The sequence below is a fragment of the Brachyistius frenatus genome, unplaced genomic scaffold (assembly GCF_029030835.1).
Source record: "Brachyistius frenatus isolate BFR_SWC_R1_liver_20210118 unplaced genomic scaffold, ASM2903083v1 Contig_2, whole genome shotgun sequence".
Classification (NCBI taxonomy): domain Eukaryota; kingdom Metazoa; phylum Chordata; class Actinopteri; family Embiotocidae; genus Brachyistius; species Brachyistius frenatus.
The window spans coordinates 1,590,026-1,611,094 of NW_027210601.1; the positions used below are offsets into that span (position 1 = coordinate 1,590,026).

The 21,069-nt window shown below is 40.2% G+C and overlaps 1 protein-coding gene across 1 annotated transcript in view; it reads right to left on the reverse strand.

The window, feature by feature from the left end:
* med30 (mediator complex subunit 30) overlaps positions 1-21,069 on the reverse strand; it is a 43,492-nt gene that overhangs the window by 1,185 nt on the left and 21,238 nt on the right. The gene's annotated exons all lie outside the window — the stretch shown is intronic.

A 21,069-nucleotide genomic window follows, 5' to 3' on the forward strand; every position in this document is an offset into this window, starting at 1 on the left:
GACAAGCTCGGGAGCCACGCGAGCAGCTCTGTGAAGCTGCACGTGGACACAGCAGCAGCTGGAGCTGAATGTCAGCATGCTAACATGGTCACAATGACAAAGCAAATATGCTGCTGTTTCGCAGGTTCATCGTGTCTTACTTTTAGTGCGTTGGTGGCCACCAACGGTGACGTCACCCATTGGTATGCGAACTGTCGTTCTGAAGCCTCGGGTTTCGAATTTGGCCGTCGCCTTTTTTGCTATTTTGGAGCCGTGAGAGACCATTTTTGCCCCTCCCTCTCTCCTGAACGTTTTTTTTTTTTTTGGAGGTTTAATATCTAATTAACCACAGGATTATTTTGCGATGGACCGCCCGAAAACTTATAAGAAGGGGTGACTTTAGGAAATGACACCATTATGATTCATGGGAAAAAAAATGATTGACTTTGTATTTCATGAGAAAAGTTGAATGGGAGTCTACGGAGCCCGAGCCTTGTTGCAGCCAACTTCTTGTGGCCCTCGGTGGTATTGCAGTTTAAGGCACTTCCACACTGGCCTCGCTTTTCAGACCCGGAAGCTACGTCCACTTTTACATCCACTGTGAGGGGAGCCATGAATATGACTGACCAAAATCTGTGACAATCCATCCAATAGTTGTTGAGACGTTTCTGTCTGGACCGAAGTGTTGGACCGACTAAACAAACATTGCCACAAACGGTTTATCCAGTAGAAATGAACGAGCCTGGGGGTTGAGAGCCATCGGCAGGGAACACATGTCAGAAAGTACTGAGAGATGGACAAAAGTCATTATTGGTTTTTTTTGTTGTTGTTGTTTTTTTCCGTTTCATAAGACGTATTAACAGCGCGAACCATATGGAGTAACACCTGCCTTTTAAACTATATTCAGAGTTGTATGAGAGGAGGATTGAAAACGGTCTAAAAGCCAGATTTAACTTCAGGCGTCTCACCCGCACACAATAAACAACGTTGTCCCACCTGCCAGTTGACATCTCTCCCAGATACTGACTACTTCAGTTCACTTCATCCGTCCTCGCTTCCGTTAATCGCTAAGCTAACACAACGCATCTGGCCTTCTTCATGGCGTACGGCTACATCACAAGAGGAGCAAACAACCCGATCTCCCAGTCAGTCACTCGGGGGCTTTGTTCGCCGGTTGCCTCTGAATGCGGCACCAAGATCTCTAAGTCAACAGCTGCCGTGGACTGAAGCACCTTGTTCCCAAGCTTTATACATAAACAAATAATGGCTCCTGAGCTTCTGCTGCTGCTGGTGCTGGAGAGTCAGAAGGATGAAAGCAAGTACAACTGCCAAAATGTGGGCTGCCTTTGAAAAAAAAAAAAAAAAAAAACGGACAAAACATCTACGTTTGGAGGTTCGCGCAAATCTAGCAACAGCAGTAACATCACAGCGACTTGCTCGGCTGCTTTTCCTCTTGATAGATAGCCAGAGAGAGAGAGAGAGAGAGAGAGAGAAAGAGGAGCGCTCCTTCACTCAGGAGCTACTGTATCTGCAGTGCAGCGAAATCTATTAAGATTAAATCCATCTCACTCTCTCTGTAACACTCCTTTAGCCATGACTAATTACCAGCCATTTTTGCCGCGCAGATAACACCTTGAGCAATCGATTTCACACAGCTCTCTTAATATCAACTGTTTAGCTGATTGTCCTTGAAGATATTCCAGAGTGGAACATTTGGAAGCCATCCAGTCTCTCTCTCTCTCTCTCTCTGGGGGGCTCTAGAGGCTTCTCGAGCTCTCGCCCTCCTTTTCTCTTTCACTCCTTCCTATTGCTCCGACTTTCACTTTGATTCTCAAAGTGTGTGTGTGTGTGTGTGTGTGCGTGTGTGTGCATTACACGGGATATGCCTTATTGCTCTGACAAGCGAGTCTTGAAATAACTCGGTCATTTACTCCGTATTAATGTGATGATACCCTGAGACTTTGTAATTTCAGTTGAACACTTTGTAAACGAAGAACACAACACTGCTCCCTTTTTTTATTTTTTTATGGTAAAATAGTTTTTGCTACATGAAGCTTTTTTTTTAAAAAAAAAGAGAGAGCTGCACACACGGATATATTTTTCATCCTCGTTTTTCGGGCTTGAAACAGGTATCTTTTTATTTTTCATTTTTGAATCTACAAAGACCTACTTTACGCTTTCTTTAAAATCAGACATGAAATTGCATATGTTACCCATGGCGATAAGACTACGGTGACAGCAAAGCCTCCACGACACCTTCATTATAAAAGGCTCGCTGGCGTATATTATACATGAATAACACGACTGCTGTTATCATAGAAACGACTCTGCAACCTCAGGGAGATATAATTCCAGTCATAACCTCGTAATTAGCATAACTCTAATCCTTCACACCTATAAAAGGATCTTTAGAAAAAGAGTGTACTACAGAGAACAAAGAAGAGGAAAGGAGCTCTGAACCGTATCTCCCCCCCCCTTTTTTTTTTTTTTTCTAATCTGTTACACACACACACGCACACCTACACAAAAACACCTCTTTGGGAATCTAGACACACTCCCTCATTTCTTGGACTGTCCACTCCACGTCCAGGCTCCAAACTAATGTTTTGATGCCTTTTCAATCCGCAGTAGGCCTCCTCGGACACACTCCGATACTGCATCGGCCAATCAACAACTCATGAAAGTAAACAAGGAACCGCTGTCTGAGTTCCTGTCTCCGAAGGCCTCCTGCAGCCTGGCTGACTGCCGACCTGCTTCATACAACCTGGAGATGCTGGGAGACGGCGGCAGATTGGCAGAGGAGGGAGTGTAAAGACACACTGAGTTGTGATGGAACGGAAATGGTGACTGGTTTACAGAAAGAGGACGCAGTGAAAGCAATATGTATGTATAGTGCCTGTCTGTGTGTGTGTGTGTGTGTGTGTGTGTGTGTGTGTGTGTGTGTGTGTGTGTGTGTGTGTGTGTGTGTGTGTGTGTGTGTGTGTGTGTGTGTGTGTGTGTGTGTGTGTGTGTGTGTGTGTGTGTGTGTGAGCATAAGGTTTTATTTGAAAAAAAAGTCATACTATAGCATGTTGTCCAAAATATCACAAAAAATATACTATAGTATGTCGTCCAAAATATTTTTAAAAAAGTCATACTATAATATAGCATGTCATCCAAAATATGAAAAAAGTCATATAATAGCATTTTGTCCAAAATATGAAAATAAAACATACTATAGAATGTCGTTTAAAATATGGAAAAAAAAGTCATAATAGCATGTCGTCCAAAATATTTTAAAAAGTCATACTATAGCATGTCGTCCAAAATATCACAAAAATATACTATAGTATGTCGTCCAAAATATTTTAAAAAGTCATACTATACTATGTCGTCCAAAATATTTTAAAAAGTCATACTATAGCATGTCGTCCAAAATATTTTAAAAAGTCATGCTATAGCATGTCATCCAAAATATTTTAAAAAGTCACACTATAGCATGTCGTCCAAAATATCACAACAAATATACTATAGTATGTCGTCCAAAATATTTAAAAAAAAGTCATACTATAGCATGTCGTCCAAAATATGAAAAAAGTCATATAATAGCATTTTGTCCAAAATATGAAAAAAAAAACATACTATAGTATGTCGTTCAAAATATGGAAAAAAAAAGGTCATAATAGCATGTCGTCCAAAATATCACAAAAATATGCTAGTATGTCGTCCAAAATATTTTTTAAAAGTCATACTATAGCATGTCGTCCAAAATATGAAAAAAGTCATATAACAGCATTTTGTCCAAAATATGAAGAAAAAAAAAACATACTATAGTATGTCGTTCAAAATATGGAAAAAAAAAGTCATACTATAGCATGTCGTCCAAAATATCACAAAAATCATACTATAGTATGTCATCCAAAATATTTGAAAAAAAAGTCATACTATAGCATGTCGTCCAAAATATCACAAAAATATACTATAGCATGTCGTCCAAAATATTTAAAAAAAAGTCATACTATAGCATGTCGTCCAAAATATGAAAAAAGTCATATAATAGCATTTTGTCCAAAATATGAAAAAAAAAACATACTATAGTATGTCGTTCAAAATATGGAAAAAAAAAGTCATAATAGCATGTCGTCCAAAATATCACAAAAATATATGCTAGTATGTCGTCCAAAATATTTTTAAAAAGTCATACTATAGCATGTCGTCCAAAATATTTAAAAAAGTCATACTATAGCATGTCGTCCAAAATATTTTTAAAAAGTCATACTATAGCATGTCGTCCAAAATATCACAAAAAATATACTATAGTATGTCGTCCAAAATATTTTTAAAAAGTCATACTATAATATAGCATGTCGTCCAAAATGTTTTAAAAAAAAAGTCATACTATAGCATGTCGTCCAAAATATCACAAAAAATATACTATAGCATGTCGTCCAAAATATTTTAAAAAGTCATACTATAGCATGTCGTCCAAAATATCACAAAAATATACCATAGTATGTCGTCAAAAATATTTTTTAAAAGTCATACTATAGCATGTCGTCCAAAATATTTAAAAAAGTCATACTATAGCATGTCGTCCAAAATATCACAAAAATATACTATAGTATGTCGTCCAAAATATTTTTAAAAAAGTCATACTATAGCATGTCGTCCAAAATATCAAAAAAAATATACTATAGCATGTCGTCCAAAATATGAAAAAAAAGTCATACTATAGCATGTCGTCCAAAATATTTAAAAAAGTCATACTATAACATGTCGTCCAAAATATCACAAAAATATACCATAGTATGTCGTCAAAAATATTTTTTAAAAGTCATACTCTAGCATGTCGTCCAAAATATTTAAAAAATGTCATACTATAGCATGTCGTCCAAAATATCACAAAAATATACTATAGTATGTCGTCCAAAATATTTTAAAAAAAAGTCATACTATAGCATGTCGTCCAAAATATGAAAAAAGTCATACTATAGCATTTTGTCCAAAATATTAAAAAAGTCATAATAAAAACATAATATAGTATGTCGTTCAAAATATGGAAAAAAAAAGGTCATAATAGCATGTCGTCCAAAATATCAAAAAAATACTATAGTATGTCATCCAAAATATTTAAAAAAAAAAGTCATACTATAGCATGTCGTCCAAAATATCACAAAAATATACTATAGTATGTCGTCCAAAATATTTTTAAAAAGTCATACTATAGCATGTCGTCCAAAATATGAAAAAAGTCATATAACAGCATTTTGTCCAAAATATGAAAAAAAAAAAACATACTATAGTATGTCGTTCAAAATATGGAAAAAAAAGTCATAATAGCATGTCGTCCAAAATATCACAAAAATATACTATAGCATGTCGTCCAAAATATTTTTAAAAAGTCATACTATAGCATGTCGTCCAAAATATTTAAAAAAGTCATACTATAGCATGTCGTCCAAAATATTTTTAAAAAGTCATACTATAGCATGTCGTCCAAAATATCACAAAAAATATACTATAGTATGTCGTCCAAAATATTTTTAAAAAGTCATACTATAATATAGCATGTCGTCCAAAATGTTTTAAAAAAAAAAGTCATACTATAGCATGTCGTCCAAAATATCACAAAAAATATACTATAGCATGTCGTCCAAAATATTTTAAAAAGTCATACTATAGCATGTCGTCCAAAATATCACAAAAATATACCATAGTATGTCGTCAAAAATATTTTTTAAAAGTCATACTATAGCATGTCGTCCAAAATATTTAAAAAAGTCATACTATAGCATGTCGTCCAAAATATCACTATAAAAAGTCATACTATAGCATGTCGTCCAAAATATTTAAAAAAAAAAGTCATACTATAGCATGTCGTCCAAAATATCACAAAAATATACAAAATATAGAATGTTGTCCAAAATATTTTTAAAAAAGTCATACTATAGCATGTCGTCTAAAATATCACTAAAAATATACTATAGTATGTCGTCCAAAATATTTTTAAAAAGTCATACTATAGCATGTCGTCCAAAATATCACAAAAAATATACTATAGTATGTCGTCCAAAATATCACAAAAAGTCATACTATAGCATGTCGTCCAAAATGTTTAAAAAAAAAGTCATACTATAGCATGTCGTCCAAAATATCACAAAAATATACTATAGTATGTCGTCCAAAATATTTTTAAAAAGTCATACTATAGTATGTCGTCCAAAATATTTTAAAAAAAGTCATACCATAGCATGTCGTCCAAAATATTTTTTTAAAAAGTCATATTATAGCATGTCGTCCAAAATATCACAAAAAATATACTATAGTATGTCGTCCAAAATATTTTTAAAAAGTCATACTATAGCATGTCGTCAAAAATGTGAAAAAAGTCATATAATAGCATTTTGTCCAAAATATCACAAAATTATACGCTAGTATGTCGTCCAAAATATCACAAAAAATATACTATAGTATGTCGTCCAAAATATTTTTAAAAAGTCATACTATAGCATGTCGTCCAAAATGTGAAAAAAGTCATATAATAGTATTTTGTCCAAAATATGAAAATAAAAAACACTATAGTATGTCGTTCAAAATATGGAAAAAAAAAGTCATAATAGCATGTCGTCCAAAATATCACAAAAATATACTATAGTATGTCGTCCAAAATATTTTTAAATAAGTAATACTATAGCATGTCGTCCAAAATATCACAAAAAAGTCATAATAGCATTTTGTCCAAAATATGGAAAAAAAAAAGTATTAATTTTCATCCAAGATCTGAAAAAGAAGTGGTGGTGTTGTGGAACAATGGTGTAGTGGTTACCACTGTCACTTTGCAATAAAGAGGTTCTAGTTCCATCCCCGACCACTGTGGCTTTGTGTGTTGCAAATTGTCCAAAATATGCAACTAAACTCATACTATGGAATGTTGTCCAAATTATTTAAAGGATGTTGTCCAATTTTGAAAACAAAAAACAGCACTTATATCGGATCAGAAGTCAGTACGGGCCAAAAAAAAAAAACAGGACTTTTAAGGGGAGAATAAAGTCAAATCGGAACAACCTTTATCTGTGTATTTATTTGAGTTTAACTTGTGAGTAAGTGAGCGTACAGGTGTGTGTTGGCGATCTGAGAAGAGGACTAGAAGGTCGTTTCAATTAACAGTGTCCAACCGCAGGAAGCTCTCAGGTGAACTTACAGAACATCTGGGCAGAGGACAGACCAAGGTGAGATCTGTTTTTCACACAGAGCCTAGCTGCAAGCAGAGCAGGCCTTGTAAACAAGTCACGTGGACTCGTGAGTAGTTGTTTATTGGAAACTGTCATCTCAGGAGATTAAACATTTTGGCAGCAGTGGGAGTCAAAAGGAAATCCGATTCCCATCCCTGTAACTTCTGCTAAGCATGACAGACATGAGAGTACCTGTCTTTGCTGTAATTTACCTCTGAATTATATCTAGTTGGAATAGATTTTTTTTTTCTAAATGCTTATGAACGTAGTTTAACTGGAGTCATGCTGCAGTTTGACCTAAATCCATTTCTCTATGAAAGTCTTTGAAAATGTTTTCATCAGATATTATTTTCCAGGTAACACATTAAATGTGGTTGATGCAGCAGTAGCACAGATTTTACATAGTATATGATAAAGTGTCGTAAATTAATTGATTGCAAAATTAAACAGCAAAAATTTTGTAGTTATTAAAAATAAAATGTTTGTTAAGTCTGGTAAAAAATCTCGTACATGACAATTTGCTACTTTTCAGTGTTTTGTATTATTCAGAACATTCAGAAACACAATTCTCTTGTTAAAAAAACAAAGATTTTACGTCAGGATGCCGGCAGGAATCATTTTCACTTCTACCCTTTTAATCTTTCTTGTTGATAGTTTGTTATTTTGAAGGATATGCATTTCTCACTTACACCACAACAGTAAGCAGACAGAGTAAGTGTAGAAGTCTCACTCACACCTTTGTTCTCTGTAAAGATAAGCATCCTGTAAATCCTCTGAGTCACAGGTGAGAAACGGATCCGTCGCAGCATCACTCATTAGTATCTGAAGCTTTTATCATGACACTATCTGATGCCTCGCTCACCATCAACTTTAAAAGAACCCTATCAGTTTGGATATTCAGTGAGATGGCTTGTATATATCTGAGAAATGATTAGATGTACAAGTAGAGGACAGTGATTCCATCATTAGCTGAAGCTGAAAAAAAGGAATGGGAAAATGGACGCGGAGCTGATAGCTACCAGGACAGATGACGGTTTGTTTAAATGACACGGATGAAGAGCTGTTACTCCGTCTCTTCCACCCCTCTCTGCTTCCCCCACTCTGCTCCTCTCTGATTTCCTTCATCATGCTCCTTTTTTTCTCCTACTCGCACCAAATCAGATCAAAGAGACTGTCCTCAGTAGAAGGTTGAGAGACAGAAGTAAAAAAAAAGAAAAAAAAAAAGAAAAGAAAAGAAAAATCCTGAATTTTTCATCAAAATCACTACATTAAAATTCTGCTCCGCTGAAACTTTGCCACAAGAGAAGCTCTAACTGCTGTATCTCTGCGTGTCGTGTCAAGACAGATTCTGGCTCAGGCCACCAAAAGACATAACCTGACCTGAAATCCATTAGTCGCAAATATATTCACACATTAACGTCTTTGTAGACCCCACTGGCATTTGCTTTCAATTAAAAGTGAATAGATTCCTGCAGCTTCAATCCAGTGCTGCACAACAGTCAGCTGCAACAACTCAGCGCAACATGGAAATCTGTAAACACTTGGGATTTGTCAAATGTAGGCCATCAAACAACAGGGCGTCTCCAGGCTTATCGAGCTTGATAATTTCCATCTCCATATTAATTAATTCTGTAGCATTATCTTCACATTAAAGCTGATTGGGGAGGTTTTTCTTGATCCATTAGACCTTATAAAAAAAAAAAAAAAATCAAGCTAATCTTATAATTATATTATTATATGAATAAGATGAAGTATTCATCTGCTTTTTAGCCATTTAACTCGTTTCATCTACGATTAAAAACATGACCACCACGTTCTTCGAACACATTAGGAACCCCAGCGTTGCTTTTTGACAAGGGGCTTTGAGATAATGGCGGGGATGAAACGTCTTTGATTAAAGCACACACACACACACACACACACACACACACACACACACACACACACACACACACACACACACACACACACACACACACACACACACACGTGCGCGCAGGAGGAGAAATACGGGGAATGTAGCAAGTGGAGCAAAAACGTGCTTTCACTCAGGATTCCTCCGCTAATCCGCCCTGTCGCTGGCGACTCGAATCGCAGCTTTGACTCCAGCAGATCTGGCTGGGAATTACAAGTGTAAGTGTCTGTGAGTGAGAAGAAGGGATTAGAGGAGAGGAGAGGAGAGGAGAGGAGAGGAGAGGAGAGGAGAGGAGAGGAGAGGAGAGGAGAGGAGAGGAGAGGAGAGGAGAGGAGAGGAGAGGAGAGGAGAGGAGGGGAGGTTTTGACTGGAGGAAGACAGAATTAGAGAGAAAAGGGCCACAAGAGCAAGGGAGATGGGAGATGGGAGCTGGGGAGAGGAGAAGAGACAAAGGCAAAGGGGAGAAGGACAAGAGAAAGATGAGAGGAAGGGCTGTGAAAACTGAGAAAAGCAATTGAGGATTTGAGCGAAGGAAGAAAAGATTTGAGGCGAACAAAAGGGGGGGAAGAAGATATCAAGGAGAGGAGAGGAGACAAGAAGGTCAGATTGAGGAGAGGAAGAGGAGAAAAATGAAGGAAAGATTCGAGGAAAAGGAGACAAAGAGGTGAGGGAAGGAGCAGAAGAGACCTTGTATAGTGACGTGCATAGATTTTCATGACGTATGACCGCACCTCCTGTAGCACATCTGTACCTCTCCCATACATCACTATTCACTCACGAACCAAGTATGACCATCCACACACAACTCCCTCTCCGCTACTTTAACACGCCTCACACTGCCAAGAACAAAAACACCTTTTGTCTTTTTTTACATGGTTTACAAAGGCAAAAGAAAGAAAAAAAAAAGAAGAAAAAAAAAAAAAAAAAAACTGGCGCTCCTCCGACAGTCAGATTGAGTTTCTATATATGCAGAAATGAAATGTAATTGAATTCTGTGGTTTATATCAAGTGTGACAAAAACATGGAAAGTAGCCTAGGCTATGTGGAGAGGTGCTTTTCCAGACACCAGCGAAACCCTAAATGATGCAAAAAGGACAAATATCCTAAAGGAAATGTAACTCCCTATTAGGAGGAGGAATTAAGACAAACCAAACTCATGAGTCAACATATTTAGCAACAACTGTGTGACCTATTTCACTTTTTCATATTTATTGCATACCAAGGGAAGATGCCTCTTATGTTGTTTCTGAGGACGTTCGCAGTCACCACTGGCTTTCGGCTGTGAAAAAGACCACTTGGCAAACTGGCTGCCACGTGGTTGAAAACATAAGGAGAATAATAAGCGCTGTAAATTGTCCCTGCTTTGATATCGATAATCATCGTGCAACTGATGCTGATCTGTAAAATCCATCAGCCTTCAGACAAACAAATATTTACTTACAGCTCCTGACAGAAACCTGAGAAACACTCAGTCCCAGTTTTTTTTTGCGCATGAAAATAACGAGACTTAACAGGAAATGTATAATTGATTATTGTCAAATATATTTCATGAAGAAAGCAAGAGATATGTATTATTCAAGGCCTACATGAGAAATCATAACAGTATCAAAAACAAAAACAAATCTGGAGCTCTACTTAACTTTGTTTATCATGTCACGTCTAGTTTAATATTCCTCTAATATCCCAACAAACATTCTTAATTTTCTTTTAAGGAGTCAAATTTGTTATCTTGCTGTAATATTCTTAAATATTCCCGACAGTTCTCCGTCATCAGACATTAGTTGTGAATTTATGCACGTGATGTATCGTGGTTTTAATTATTTATATTTTACCACACATTCTGTTGAAGATACTTAGCAGTGAGTTTATCTTTCTCTTTTTAAGACGTTTTAACGTCCTATTGGATCAAAGCATTATATATTACATATTGCTTTTTGAGGCCTAATATCTAATTCACGATGGAATGATTTTCAGATGGACGGCCAAGAACTAAAAATGAAGGAATGACTTTAGCGACATCATGATGACTTCGGGGAAAAAAATGACTGACTTTGTATTACATGAGAGAAGTTGAATGGGAGTCTATGGAGCCTGAGACTTTTTGGAGTCAACCCCTGGCGGCCATCGGTGGTATTGCAATTTAAATTACTTCCGCATTGGCTTAATTTTTCACATCCGGAAGCTAGGTCCATTTTAATATACAGTCTATGGTCAATACATGCAGCAAACATTGTCAAGTAAACCAGTTGATTTTTACTGCTCAAATCACACATCACTGCTTTCTGTTCGCCGAGTTAACTCTGCTTTAGAGGGACTGCTGCAGTAAATGAATCTAAGTAGATTATATGATTGTAATGTAATATTGTATAATTTGAATGAACAATCTAATCATCAATGCTTCAAGATAGCACTTGATGATGTGAGTGCTTGCTAACTAAAAATGGTCCACCAAAATGAAACGTCACTTGAGGAAAAAGCAAGAAAATTGCCACTCTGATAAAACTTGTAAAAAGCAGGAGTGAGTTGGGGGTAAGTAAGCTGCTTACTGCTCTCTGCCCTGCCTGGGGAACCCTGTGATGCTAAATGGGCCCTGGTTTACCATCTGACAGTATACCCACAGGGAGCCAGGCCAAGCGGCTTTAATTTGCCTGACATCAGTTAAAAAAAGCCTTAATTGACTTTATAAACTTTATGGCTTTTTCTCAACGGGAAGGTTTAAGTGTTCTGTGTTTGGCATGGGCTTTCCCTAGAGATGATAAAAAAAAAAATTAAAAAAAACCTTTAAAGGGATTTTGAAGGCAGAGAAAAGCCTTCTCTTCCGGGGATGGCAGAAATACAATAGCCATGTTGTCATCCTTGCATACACCTACCGACGGGGTTGTTTCAATATGTCCTCAGCATTGAGGTGGAAAGCCTGCGGTGTCAGCCAACTGTTGCAGAATGGTTGCAATCGATTTAGTATCTGAGGCAAGTCGCCCCCTCGCTCTCTCCTAAGCACTTGAGTCTCTGCCAGGTAGCCCCATCGATTGGACTTTCCACTGTGTTTTGGTTCCCAGTTATAATGAATGAGGGGCAAGAAGGTTGGAGCTCTGTTGCTTTAAAACCAATGACGGGCAGCCATGCAAGCGACTTAACCATCGGCAGAAGTGCACATCTGAGCAAAATCCAAAGTATTCAGACATGTTTACTGGGTAGGTAATGTTTTAAACCAAGACAATATCGATTTCACCGAAGATACTACGTACTAATTAGCTTTTTTGCAGACAGAAGAAGACACAATAAGCTCCTGCGACTGACTACATGTCAAAGTTCATGCTTAGTTCATGTTTGCAAGAAGGTTCATTTGTACACAGCAGCAGATTAGCTACAGCAGCCTGCGAACTGATAAGGAAATTGAAATTCAAATCACAGCCTTCAGGGGTTCAAAATATATTGACTGCATATACTATAAGGGTCGATCCCTCACAGCAGCATAAGATTCGGATTTCCAAGTAAAACCTAACAAATTTGACTTATAGGGACAATACCACATAAATATTTCAGAGTAAAGATTTTTTTTTTTTAACTGATGGTTATGTCCATCCGCCTTCCATAAATACATAAATAACAAACAAACAAAATAAAAAGATTTCTTTGAAATCGACTTAAATTTGGTTATTACAGAGTCAAGACAACTACAGAGGCAGGATGTACAGTTTAACAATGACGTTTACTTTCAAAGATAACAGCAAACTAAATTGCCACAAAGAAATACAATGACAGAAAAACCTTCATGCTTAAATTATAAACTCCTTATAAATATTGTAAATAAAACGCAAACAGTCAAACAGTATACATGTATGTACCATGCAGCCCACTGTCAGCTTTGTTTCCTTTTGCAAATTATAATTAACCCTCCCGTTGTCCTCGGGTCAAAATGACCCGCAGCTGTGTTCAACCAAGTTCTATTTTATTTCTATATTTTTTATATTTTTGAGTGGTGATCATTCTTTAAAGAAACCCTCACAGCCTCCTTGTCACCAAATGATCCCAAAAAGTATGAAAACAAAATAGAACTTGGTTGAACACAGCTGCGGGTCATTTTGACCCGAGGACAACGGGAGGGTTCAAAAAAAATAAAAAGAAGTAAAATCCCTACAAATCCAGCTATTGTACCATTTGTCTTCAAGCATCATCCGGCTTTAACTAAAATAACCGTGTTTTGTTGCAACTGATCAATAATATCAGGCTGACTTCGGAGTCAGGTTTCCTCAGGTCAACGCTCCACTGAGGCAAACAGCTGACAACAGTCTCTCCTCCTTCTGTTTAAACGGTCTTTCCCGTTGACATCTGTGCTGCGAGCTCGCTAGCTAACGCAGGGAGCAGACAGGAAGGTGGAGCTCAGTGCGGAAGGAGGCGCAGGGAGCATCTGACACGTGACGCGAGCGAGCGCCATGTTTATTTATTTGTTTATCTGTGCCTGTGAGCGCATGTAAAGTGTGCACGGTCTGTGCACGTACGTACGTGTCGACGCGCGCACGCATGATCCTCTGAGAGCTTGAAGCCGGCGTTTGCAAAGTGATACCCCGCCGTCTCAATCTCAGAGCAGACGGGACGTCTTTCTTTCATCTCTTTCAGATGTCTGTCAGGAGCTTATATCACGAGGCCACGCCGAGCACCTCCTCTCGCACTCTGAGTCAACATGAGACGTCAAGAGTTTTTAAATGGGCAGTGGAGGGCTCCTATGAGGTTGAAAAAAAAAAAAAAAAAACTTTGATTTAAATATTCTTAAGGTGCCAACAACAGCTCTTCTGACGTCAAAAGCATCTTGGGACTCAGTGATGTGTTAAATTGGTACAATCAATCAAACACGCTTAAACATCAGCTCTCCCGTGGCACGTCTCCGCCGAAGTAATATTGGTTCTAATTACTTCCATTGTTTTAAGAGTGAAGGCAGCGGTGGGGGGGGGGGGAGGAGTGAAAGAGACAAGCAGGTAGATTTCTAGAAAGATAAAAGAGAGGTAATTCCAATTTAAAGCGTCCCATCCACTCGCGGAAGATATTGTTTATTGTGCGAGAGGAAGAGTTCAGTTTGAAAGTAGAACAAGGCCATTTCTTGTGCTTCGCCATCGTCAAAGCTCTAATAGACCCTTCACACACACTTGCACACACAACAAAGCAGGTTCTCAAGTTCAAATGTAAACATTTCTGCCAACACCTGAGCAAGCAGCTTTCCCTTTACTAAATAAAAACTAGAATGGAAAGTGATGACAGGGTTTGAAGTGAAACAAAACATAGCAGTGCTCTCATGTGGCGTAAAATGCCCCTTGGCAGTCCCAGCGCAGATCCTCAATCAGCTCTTGACAACAAACTCTGACGACAGCTAAATCTGGAAACAAATGCGCCTTATCAGACCATTCACATCCCTTACACAGCACACCAGAGAGCTCGCCGCGGTTTGTTGCCTACTCTTTGTTTTCACAGGTCGGATATTAGTTGCCATATCTTGCTGAATGGTGAATCAAATATCATCTGAACTGAGCACCTAAACTTCTGCCTCTAACCCGCCATGTAGATGTTCACTGTTTGCCAAGTCCATCTAATCCTGGGGCACACGTCTTCAAAAGCCCAAATAAGTTCAAACTAGCACATCATTTGTACCGAACAAAACCATCCAGCCTAGTCTTACAGGTATTGAAGAACACTGATTTCTATATTTGCAGAGCTTGCAGTGACTCATTTGAGAGATCAGCTAAAGTTGGCTTTTTTTTTTTTTTTGCAGATAAAGCAAGCAGCCTGCCCTGTTAAAGGTTCAGTGAGGATCGATTGTTAGAAATGGGAGATAATATTGATAATCATGTATTCATTCATGTGTAATCACCGGAAACTAAGATTTGTTGTGTGTTCATTACGTTTGAATATCAACATAGGGAGCGTGTTCTCTCCCATGTTCCTACAGTAGGACAAACCAAACACTGGCTCTAGAAAGAGCGCATTGAGGGTTTTTTTTTTCTAAGTTTCAGGGCCATCATAGATTCTCCTGCATTGTTGCTGCATTGGGAGGGGGAGGCGAGGGGTGTTCAGCAGGTTTCAATCTAAAGCCTACACACTGCTCCTTTAAGTCTAAAAGGCTTCCTCCGATAACTACTAAAACGGTTTGCTTTTTTCATTGTGTGTCGACCGTCGTTTGCTACTTTTCACAACAACGGTGTAATTTTCGGAGAAAGCAACAGAGCACGCATTTTAGGAACACCCTCTGCAGTACAAGTCGTGGCCTGCCGCACTTACGCGCTCACAATGTTGAATTTGACTATAGATCAAACATTCACTTCTACTTTAAGGGAACGCTGAGGTTTTTAATGGTGCCACATTTGAACCAAAGTTTGAATTTTGAAGCCCTTTGATGTTGACGCGGATCAGCACTAAAGCTGAGTGGCAGTTCTTTTCACTACATTAGTCGGCGATGAGGCTTCACTTTGCTTCCACTGGAATCTTTAACTGAAATGCATGACGGTGGACGCTGCACCAGTGGAGGTGGTACATCCCAGGATAAGACCTGGCACAGAGGCAAAACCTCTAACCTCCTCCACAGAGACTCCGGATTGTGGCAGGAAGTGAGGAAGAAGACGGCGTTTGTTTCAGGCACCACCCTCCACAGCCCCACCACCTCCACATTTACTACACCACACCTACTACTACATTATTAAACAAACGCCATGTTTCAGCCATTGTTTTCCAACTAAGGATCCAGTAATATCAAGCATGAAAACTCTAAAACTAAACGAAAGTACCTGACATGGATTCTGATGTCATTGATTCTAATAACCTGCTGGAATCATTTTACCCTCTCCGGCACGTAATTGAACTATCGGTCATCAACTGAATCGTATAATACGAACATAAACACCGTACACAAGAGGTTAGCTTTACTCTGGAATCTGTTTTCAACCCTGCGCTGCGATATATGTGGTAATTTTTAGTTTTGCCTCATGCAAATGAGAAACTAAGAAAAGCTTCTTTCCTCTGGCCACCAGGCTGCTGAACTCTGTCCTGTAACATCTGTATCCCCGACCTTGTCCAGTATCTTGCCTTTGGCGAGTGCTTTGCACTGCCTCGCATCCAATTCCAACATATCTCCATTTCCCTTTTGCATTTACTTATAATCTTTATTTTGAACTATTTTTCTTCCCGACTTGTACACAACCAAGAAGCATGCCAAATTGCATTCAGCTACATGAATTACTTGATAAATATTTTGATCCTTAACACCTTTAGAAATTTACTTTTTGAGTCAACAGCATTTGAAAATGTCAACAGAAATATTTTAGACCCTGGTTTGCTTTTTTTTATTTGTGAATAAGGCAAAACGTTGCCTTGCCTGGTCGTTTAACCCTCCAGTGGATGCTTGATGACCTGCGAGTGCCCAGGGCCTCCTTTAAAACTAAATTAAAAACATCTCTCTTTACTGGAACCTTTGGTCTTTCACATGAACTCACCTCTGTTTGATGTTTACACAAGTCAGCAGCCTATATTTTCCTGTCCTCTTTAAAGCAGCCTCAAAAGCATCAGAAAAATGTAAAAGCTTTGCCTCAATGTGCCTTTTCCTTGTGTTACACAAGTGACCTATGTAAACCACAAGCAGGCAAATCATGAGCACAAAACAACCTGAACAAAGAAAAGGCTCTCCGACTCTTATGCCTTTCTTCTCTGTAAACAATAGTCCTAAACACCACAGCAAAGTCAGACAATGTTGTTTTTTTTAAACTCTCCAACTCTAATTGCTTACATGGCCCTTAAACACTGTAACACAAAGCAGAAATAATTGGGGTTGCACTTGACACTAAATGCAACAAAATGCGAGGAAAACACATAATCCCCCCCCCAAAAAAAACAAAAAAAACAAGCTCTGATATCTCCCCCGCAAGAGCTTTGCGGCTACACTGCCCCTCTGACCCCAGCAAAACAATTAAAAAGCCCTTGGCATACAGAGAACCTCTAATGAACCACATATGAGGCTGCTAATAAGACAGAGGTATGGGCACCTGCTGTGCACAGCCTGCTAATTCTGGACTGTGAACACAGGGGTGGAGGATTGGAAAGGAGCAGTGGAGGGAAGGAGGGATGGAGGAAAGGTATAAGGAGGAAAGGGAACGAGGGGGCGGGAGGGGGGGGTGGACGGAGCACAGCAGAGGAGGGTGTAATGTCTGCAAGAGGTACAAACTGGGAGAAGAGAGAAACAGAAAGGAGGACAGAGACGGGGAATCAGAGAGCGAAGCAAAAAATGAAAAAAAAAAAGAGAAGAAGACAGAGAAAATCTGCCAGCCAAGTAGCAACCCCCCCTCTGTCCTGGTCTTATTACAGTTAGGAGGGTGAGTTTGTTTATCATCAAGCCTCGGCAGACTACCCGCCCGCTCTTCAGATAAAACTAAGCGCCGGTGCCACTGGAATTCATTATACACGGCGAGCCGTCAGCAAGCTGGCACAGGTCTGGAGAGGAGAGAAGAGCCGCCGCGCCACACAGTCCATGGCTGTTCTATTTGAAATCACAAACATCCCCTTGCTTTTAATTTCTCCTTTTCTCATTTGAATAAAGAGGACAGACACGCTAATTAACGGGGTATTAAATAAAAGCAAGGCAGTGTGCAATGACGGAGGGGGAGGTGGAGGAAGAAGAAGAGGAGGGGGAGGAGGCGGGGGAGGGTGCATGGGAGACAGAGGCAGCGGCGGCAGAGTGGGAGAGATAGTAACTAAAAGAGGGGAGAGAAAGAGAGGAGCTGTGGAGAATTAATAACAGGCCAGATCTCTCCAAGGCCTCCTTAATGGGCTGTGACAGGAATTTATTCACACTTAGGCTGGTATTAAATCAAACGTGAGGCGAGTGGCAGTGGCAGGCTGCAGCAGAGGGGTGGGGCACGAGGGGCGGGGAGGGGGGAGGAAGGGGGGCTAGGGGAGCAGGTGGAGCAGAGAGAACGGCGGGGGGGGGGTTCTGCCGTGTCGTACAGGTCCAGCATTACCCCCCCCCCCCCCCCCCACACACACACACACCAGGGTGGAGGGTCATCTTCAAGGCCCCTTGGGACGGATAGAAGGATGGAGAGATGGAGCAGGTGAGGGATGTATGAAGAGAACAAACGATGAGTGATGTGCCAATGACAAGACAGCCTGTCCCACGCCCCAGATGGAATGATTATCAAGTAGCCCGGAGAGCCTCTGTGAATCATTCTTCCTCCATTCTGCACAACGTACCGTCAACTCGGCCAGACAGCCAGTCAGTCAGTCAGCAAGGAAGAAAGGAAGAAAGGAGGCTGATTCCCACCGACTTGGACAGCACTCGCTATAGACAGCTGGCAAAAATGGAATCCACTCAAAACACAAAGCGCCGTCCAAATTAGCTCTCGGTGAAAGAATTCTGCCGGCTAATTTATTTGTCGTATTCTTCGTTTTCCTTCATTAGCTGGCGTGTGACCAGTAATGTGGGGCTGTAATTTGAAGTCACTTGGATGCCATGGAATTTAGTCCTTTTTTTGTTTTTTTGTTTTTTTGGGGGGGGGTTATTGGAGCATAAACATGTGGGTGATTGGAGACCCTGAATTGATATGCACAATCACATTCCACGGCGCCGGAGGTCTGCAGCGCGAGAGATCGAGCAAACGCAACCCATTAGGCACCAATGAATTATGGCTAATGCATCTCGCACGTTTATGCAAACACTGTTGACTCTCGCGCGTACTTCGATGAACTTTGCTTCTTCGTGCACTCACTCTCGTTTGCGTTTGGCCGCAACTCACTACGTACTGCATGCATAAGAGTGAGCGTGAAAAGGCACACGGTCACGTCCACGCGCATAAACACCGGGGAATACGCACGCTCAAACACGCTAAGTTACATATTGTCACACAGCATGCTTCCCGGTAAAGACACTTGTGGAGAGTGATGAGAGCGCTGCGTTGCACACACACACACACACACACACACACACACACACACACACACACACACACACACACACACACACACACACACACACACCCTCCCCTCTCCCCTCTCCAACTCTGGACAGATTGCATCACCATCCGTCAGGCAGACTCCGACAAACAGCAATTACCCCAATCGACAGATAACGAGAGCAAGGCTATCACTCACAGCCAGGACGCCCCATAAAGCAGCCAGACATTACCATGGAGGAGTCATTTGTCTGCCTCTCCTCCAGCCAACCCCAACCCCACCCACCCCTTCAACAACCGCTCCACCCTGCTCTGATCTTTACATCTACTACTACCTGTTCACACCGCCCGCTCAGAAAGGTGGGGATCCAGGCTTAAAGCGAAAGGAGTGCCGAGGTTATGGGGGGGGGTGGCATGACGTCGGGTAGAAGTGACACGGTTACTCCCTGTCTTGGCTTCACATGCAGTTCCTTTCAAGGTCGCTAGATGGCGTTTAAGAGAGTACCACACGATGCGTTGCTGATAGGTGCATTTTCATCCACCTGTCTTTACTCCTAGTTTTCACTTTGTCCATGAAAAACAGCGGAGAGGAAATGAAGAAAACTTAAAAAAAAAATTTTTTTAAAAAGAGCTCCAAACGTCGCAGAAAAGTTTTTACACTTTGTTAAAGTAGAGCATACAATTAAATTAAAAAATGTGCAATGAGAACAGACTCGGCGAATTCGTCAGGATAAACATAAAGCATTCACATTTACTGAAGGCTTCACTCCATTTAGGAGGCAAAAATCACATACACAAAGGGAGCGTCATGTTCCTCAAATTAAATCATGAATCAGCCAAGGCACTCTTCTGTCATGGTTTAATGTCATCTGACTGGAGAATAAGAACCACGAGTCTTTGGGCTCTTACACCTGGAACAAAGCGGCGCCAAGCTAAACGCAAATGTCAAAGCTGACTCAGTTCTTATTTTCCCGTCCAACAGCCACAGAAGCAGAAACAGTATATTAAAGTTGCACTCAGCTGAGCAGCCGTGGCTGTGTTGTTCTTAAAATGAGGTGTGGTCCTGTGAATTGTTGGCTCAGTGCTGTCTTGAGGCAGCTAAAAAGTAATTGCGCAATTAACCAACATAAACTAGCAAAAACGGATTTGGACATGCCCAAAACACACTTGCAGCATTTGCTTGAGACAGTGTGCTTAGATCGTTGAACAGAGCTCTTTATCTTAATGCACTAAATCCTAATAGTCACAAAAAAGCAGTGGATGAAAACTACATTCGTTTTCATAATCAGCAATTAAAATAACACGTACTTGCAGTCCTAACAGCAACAGAGTCTTACTGGCCAATTTCCCCGAAGAATACGTGTCTCATTGGGGTTTTAAAAGGTTACTTTCAATTAGGGGGAGGGTATTGATTTCGAAAGGCACGCATGTTTTTAATCATGTTAACTGACAGGTTTCTGGAGATATCTGTTGCAATCATGGTGGCTGCTGCTCGTCCTAGCAAACACCACGCTTCTCTTTAAATTCGGATCCAAGGACTGCAAACCGTGTGGAAAGCAGTAAACACAACGCGAGGCTTCACCGCATCCCCCGGGTCACACCACAGATGCTGGGTCAATATTTTTCAAAAGCGGCGTATAGCAGAAGCCGGACTTCTGGGATGTAGACAAGGATTAGGTAGGGATTGGACAGCTTCTACGACTGGGGCCAAGACTCCCCCTTCACATTATTCCCTCTTGTGAGAACAGAACACACACTTCAATGGCTCTCTGCAGATCACTCTGTTCTGTCGAATGGTAACGAGGGTGGTGTCTGTTCCAAGGTTATTTCAGTCGGTACGGAGTGAACAAAAAGCCCCCAGAATCCTAAGATCCTAAGATGGCGCCGCGCTAGCGGCAGCCTGTCGCAGCAGCTCCCCTCCCCTTGTTATTAGTATTTTAAACCTTTCTTCTCTCTTCGGAGTTGTTTTTTTGTTTTTTTCTTTCTCTCGTGTTCAGTTAACGGACCGTAATGGACCGTAATTTTTCCACGTTTCTGGCTG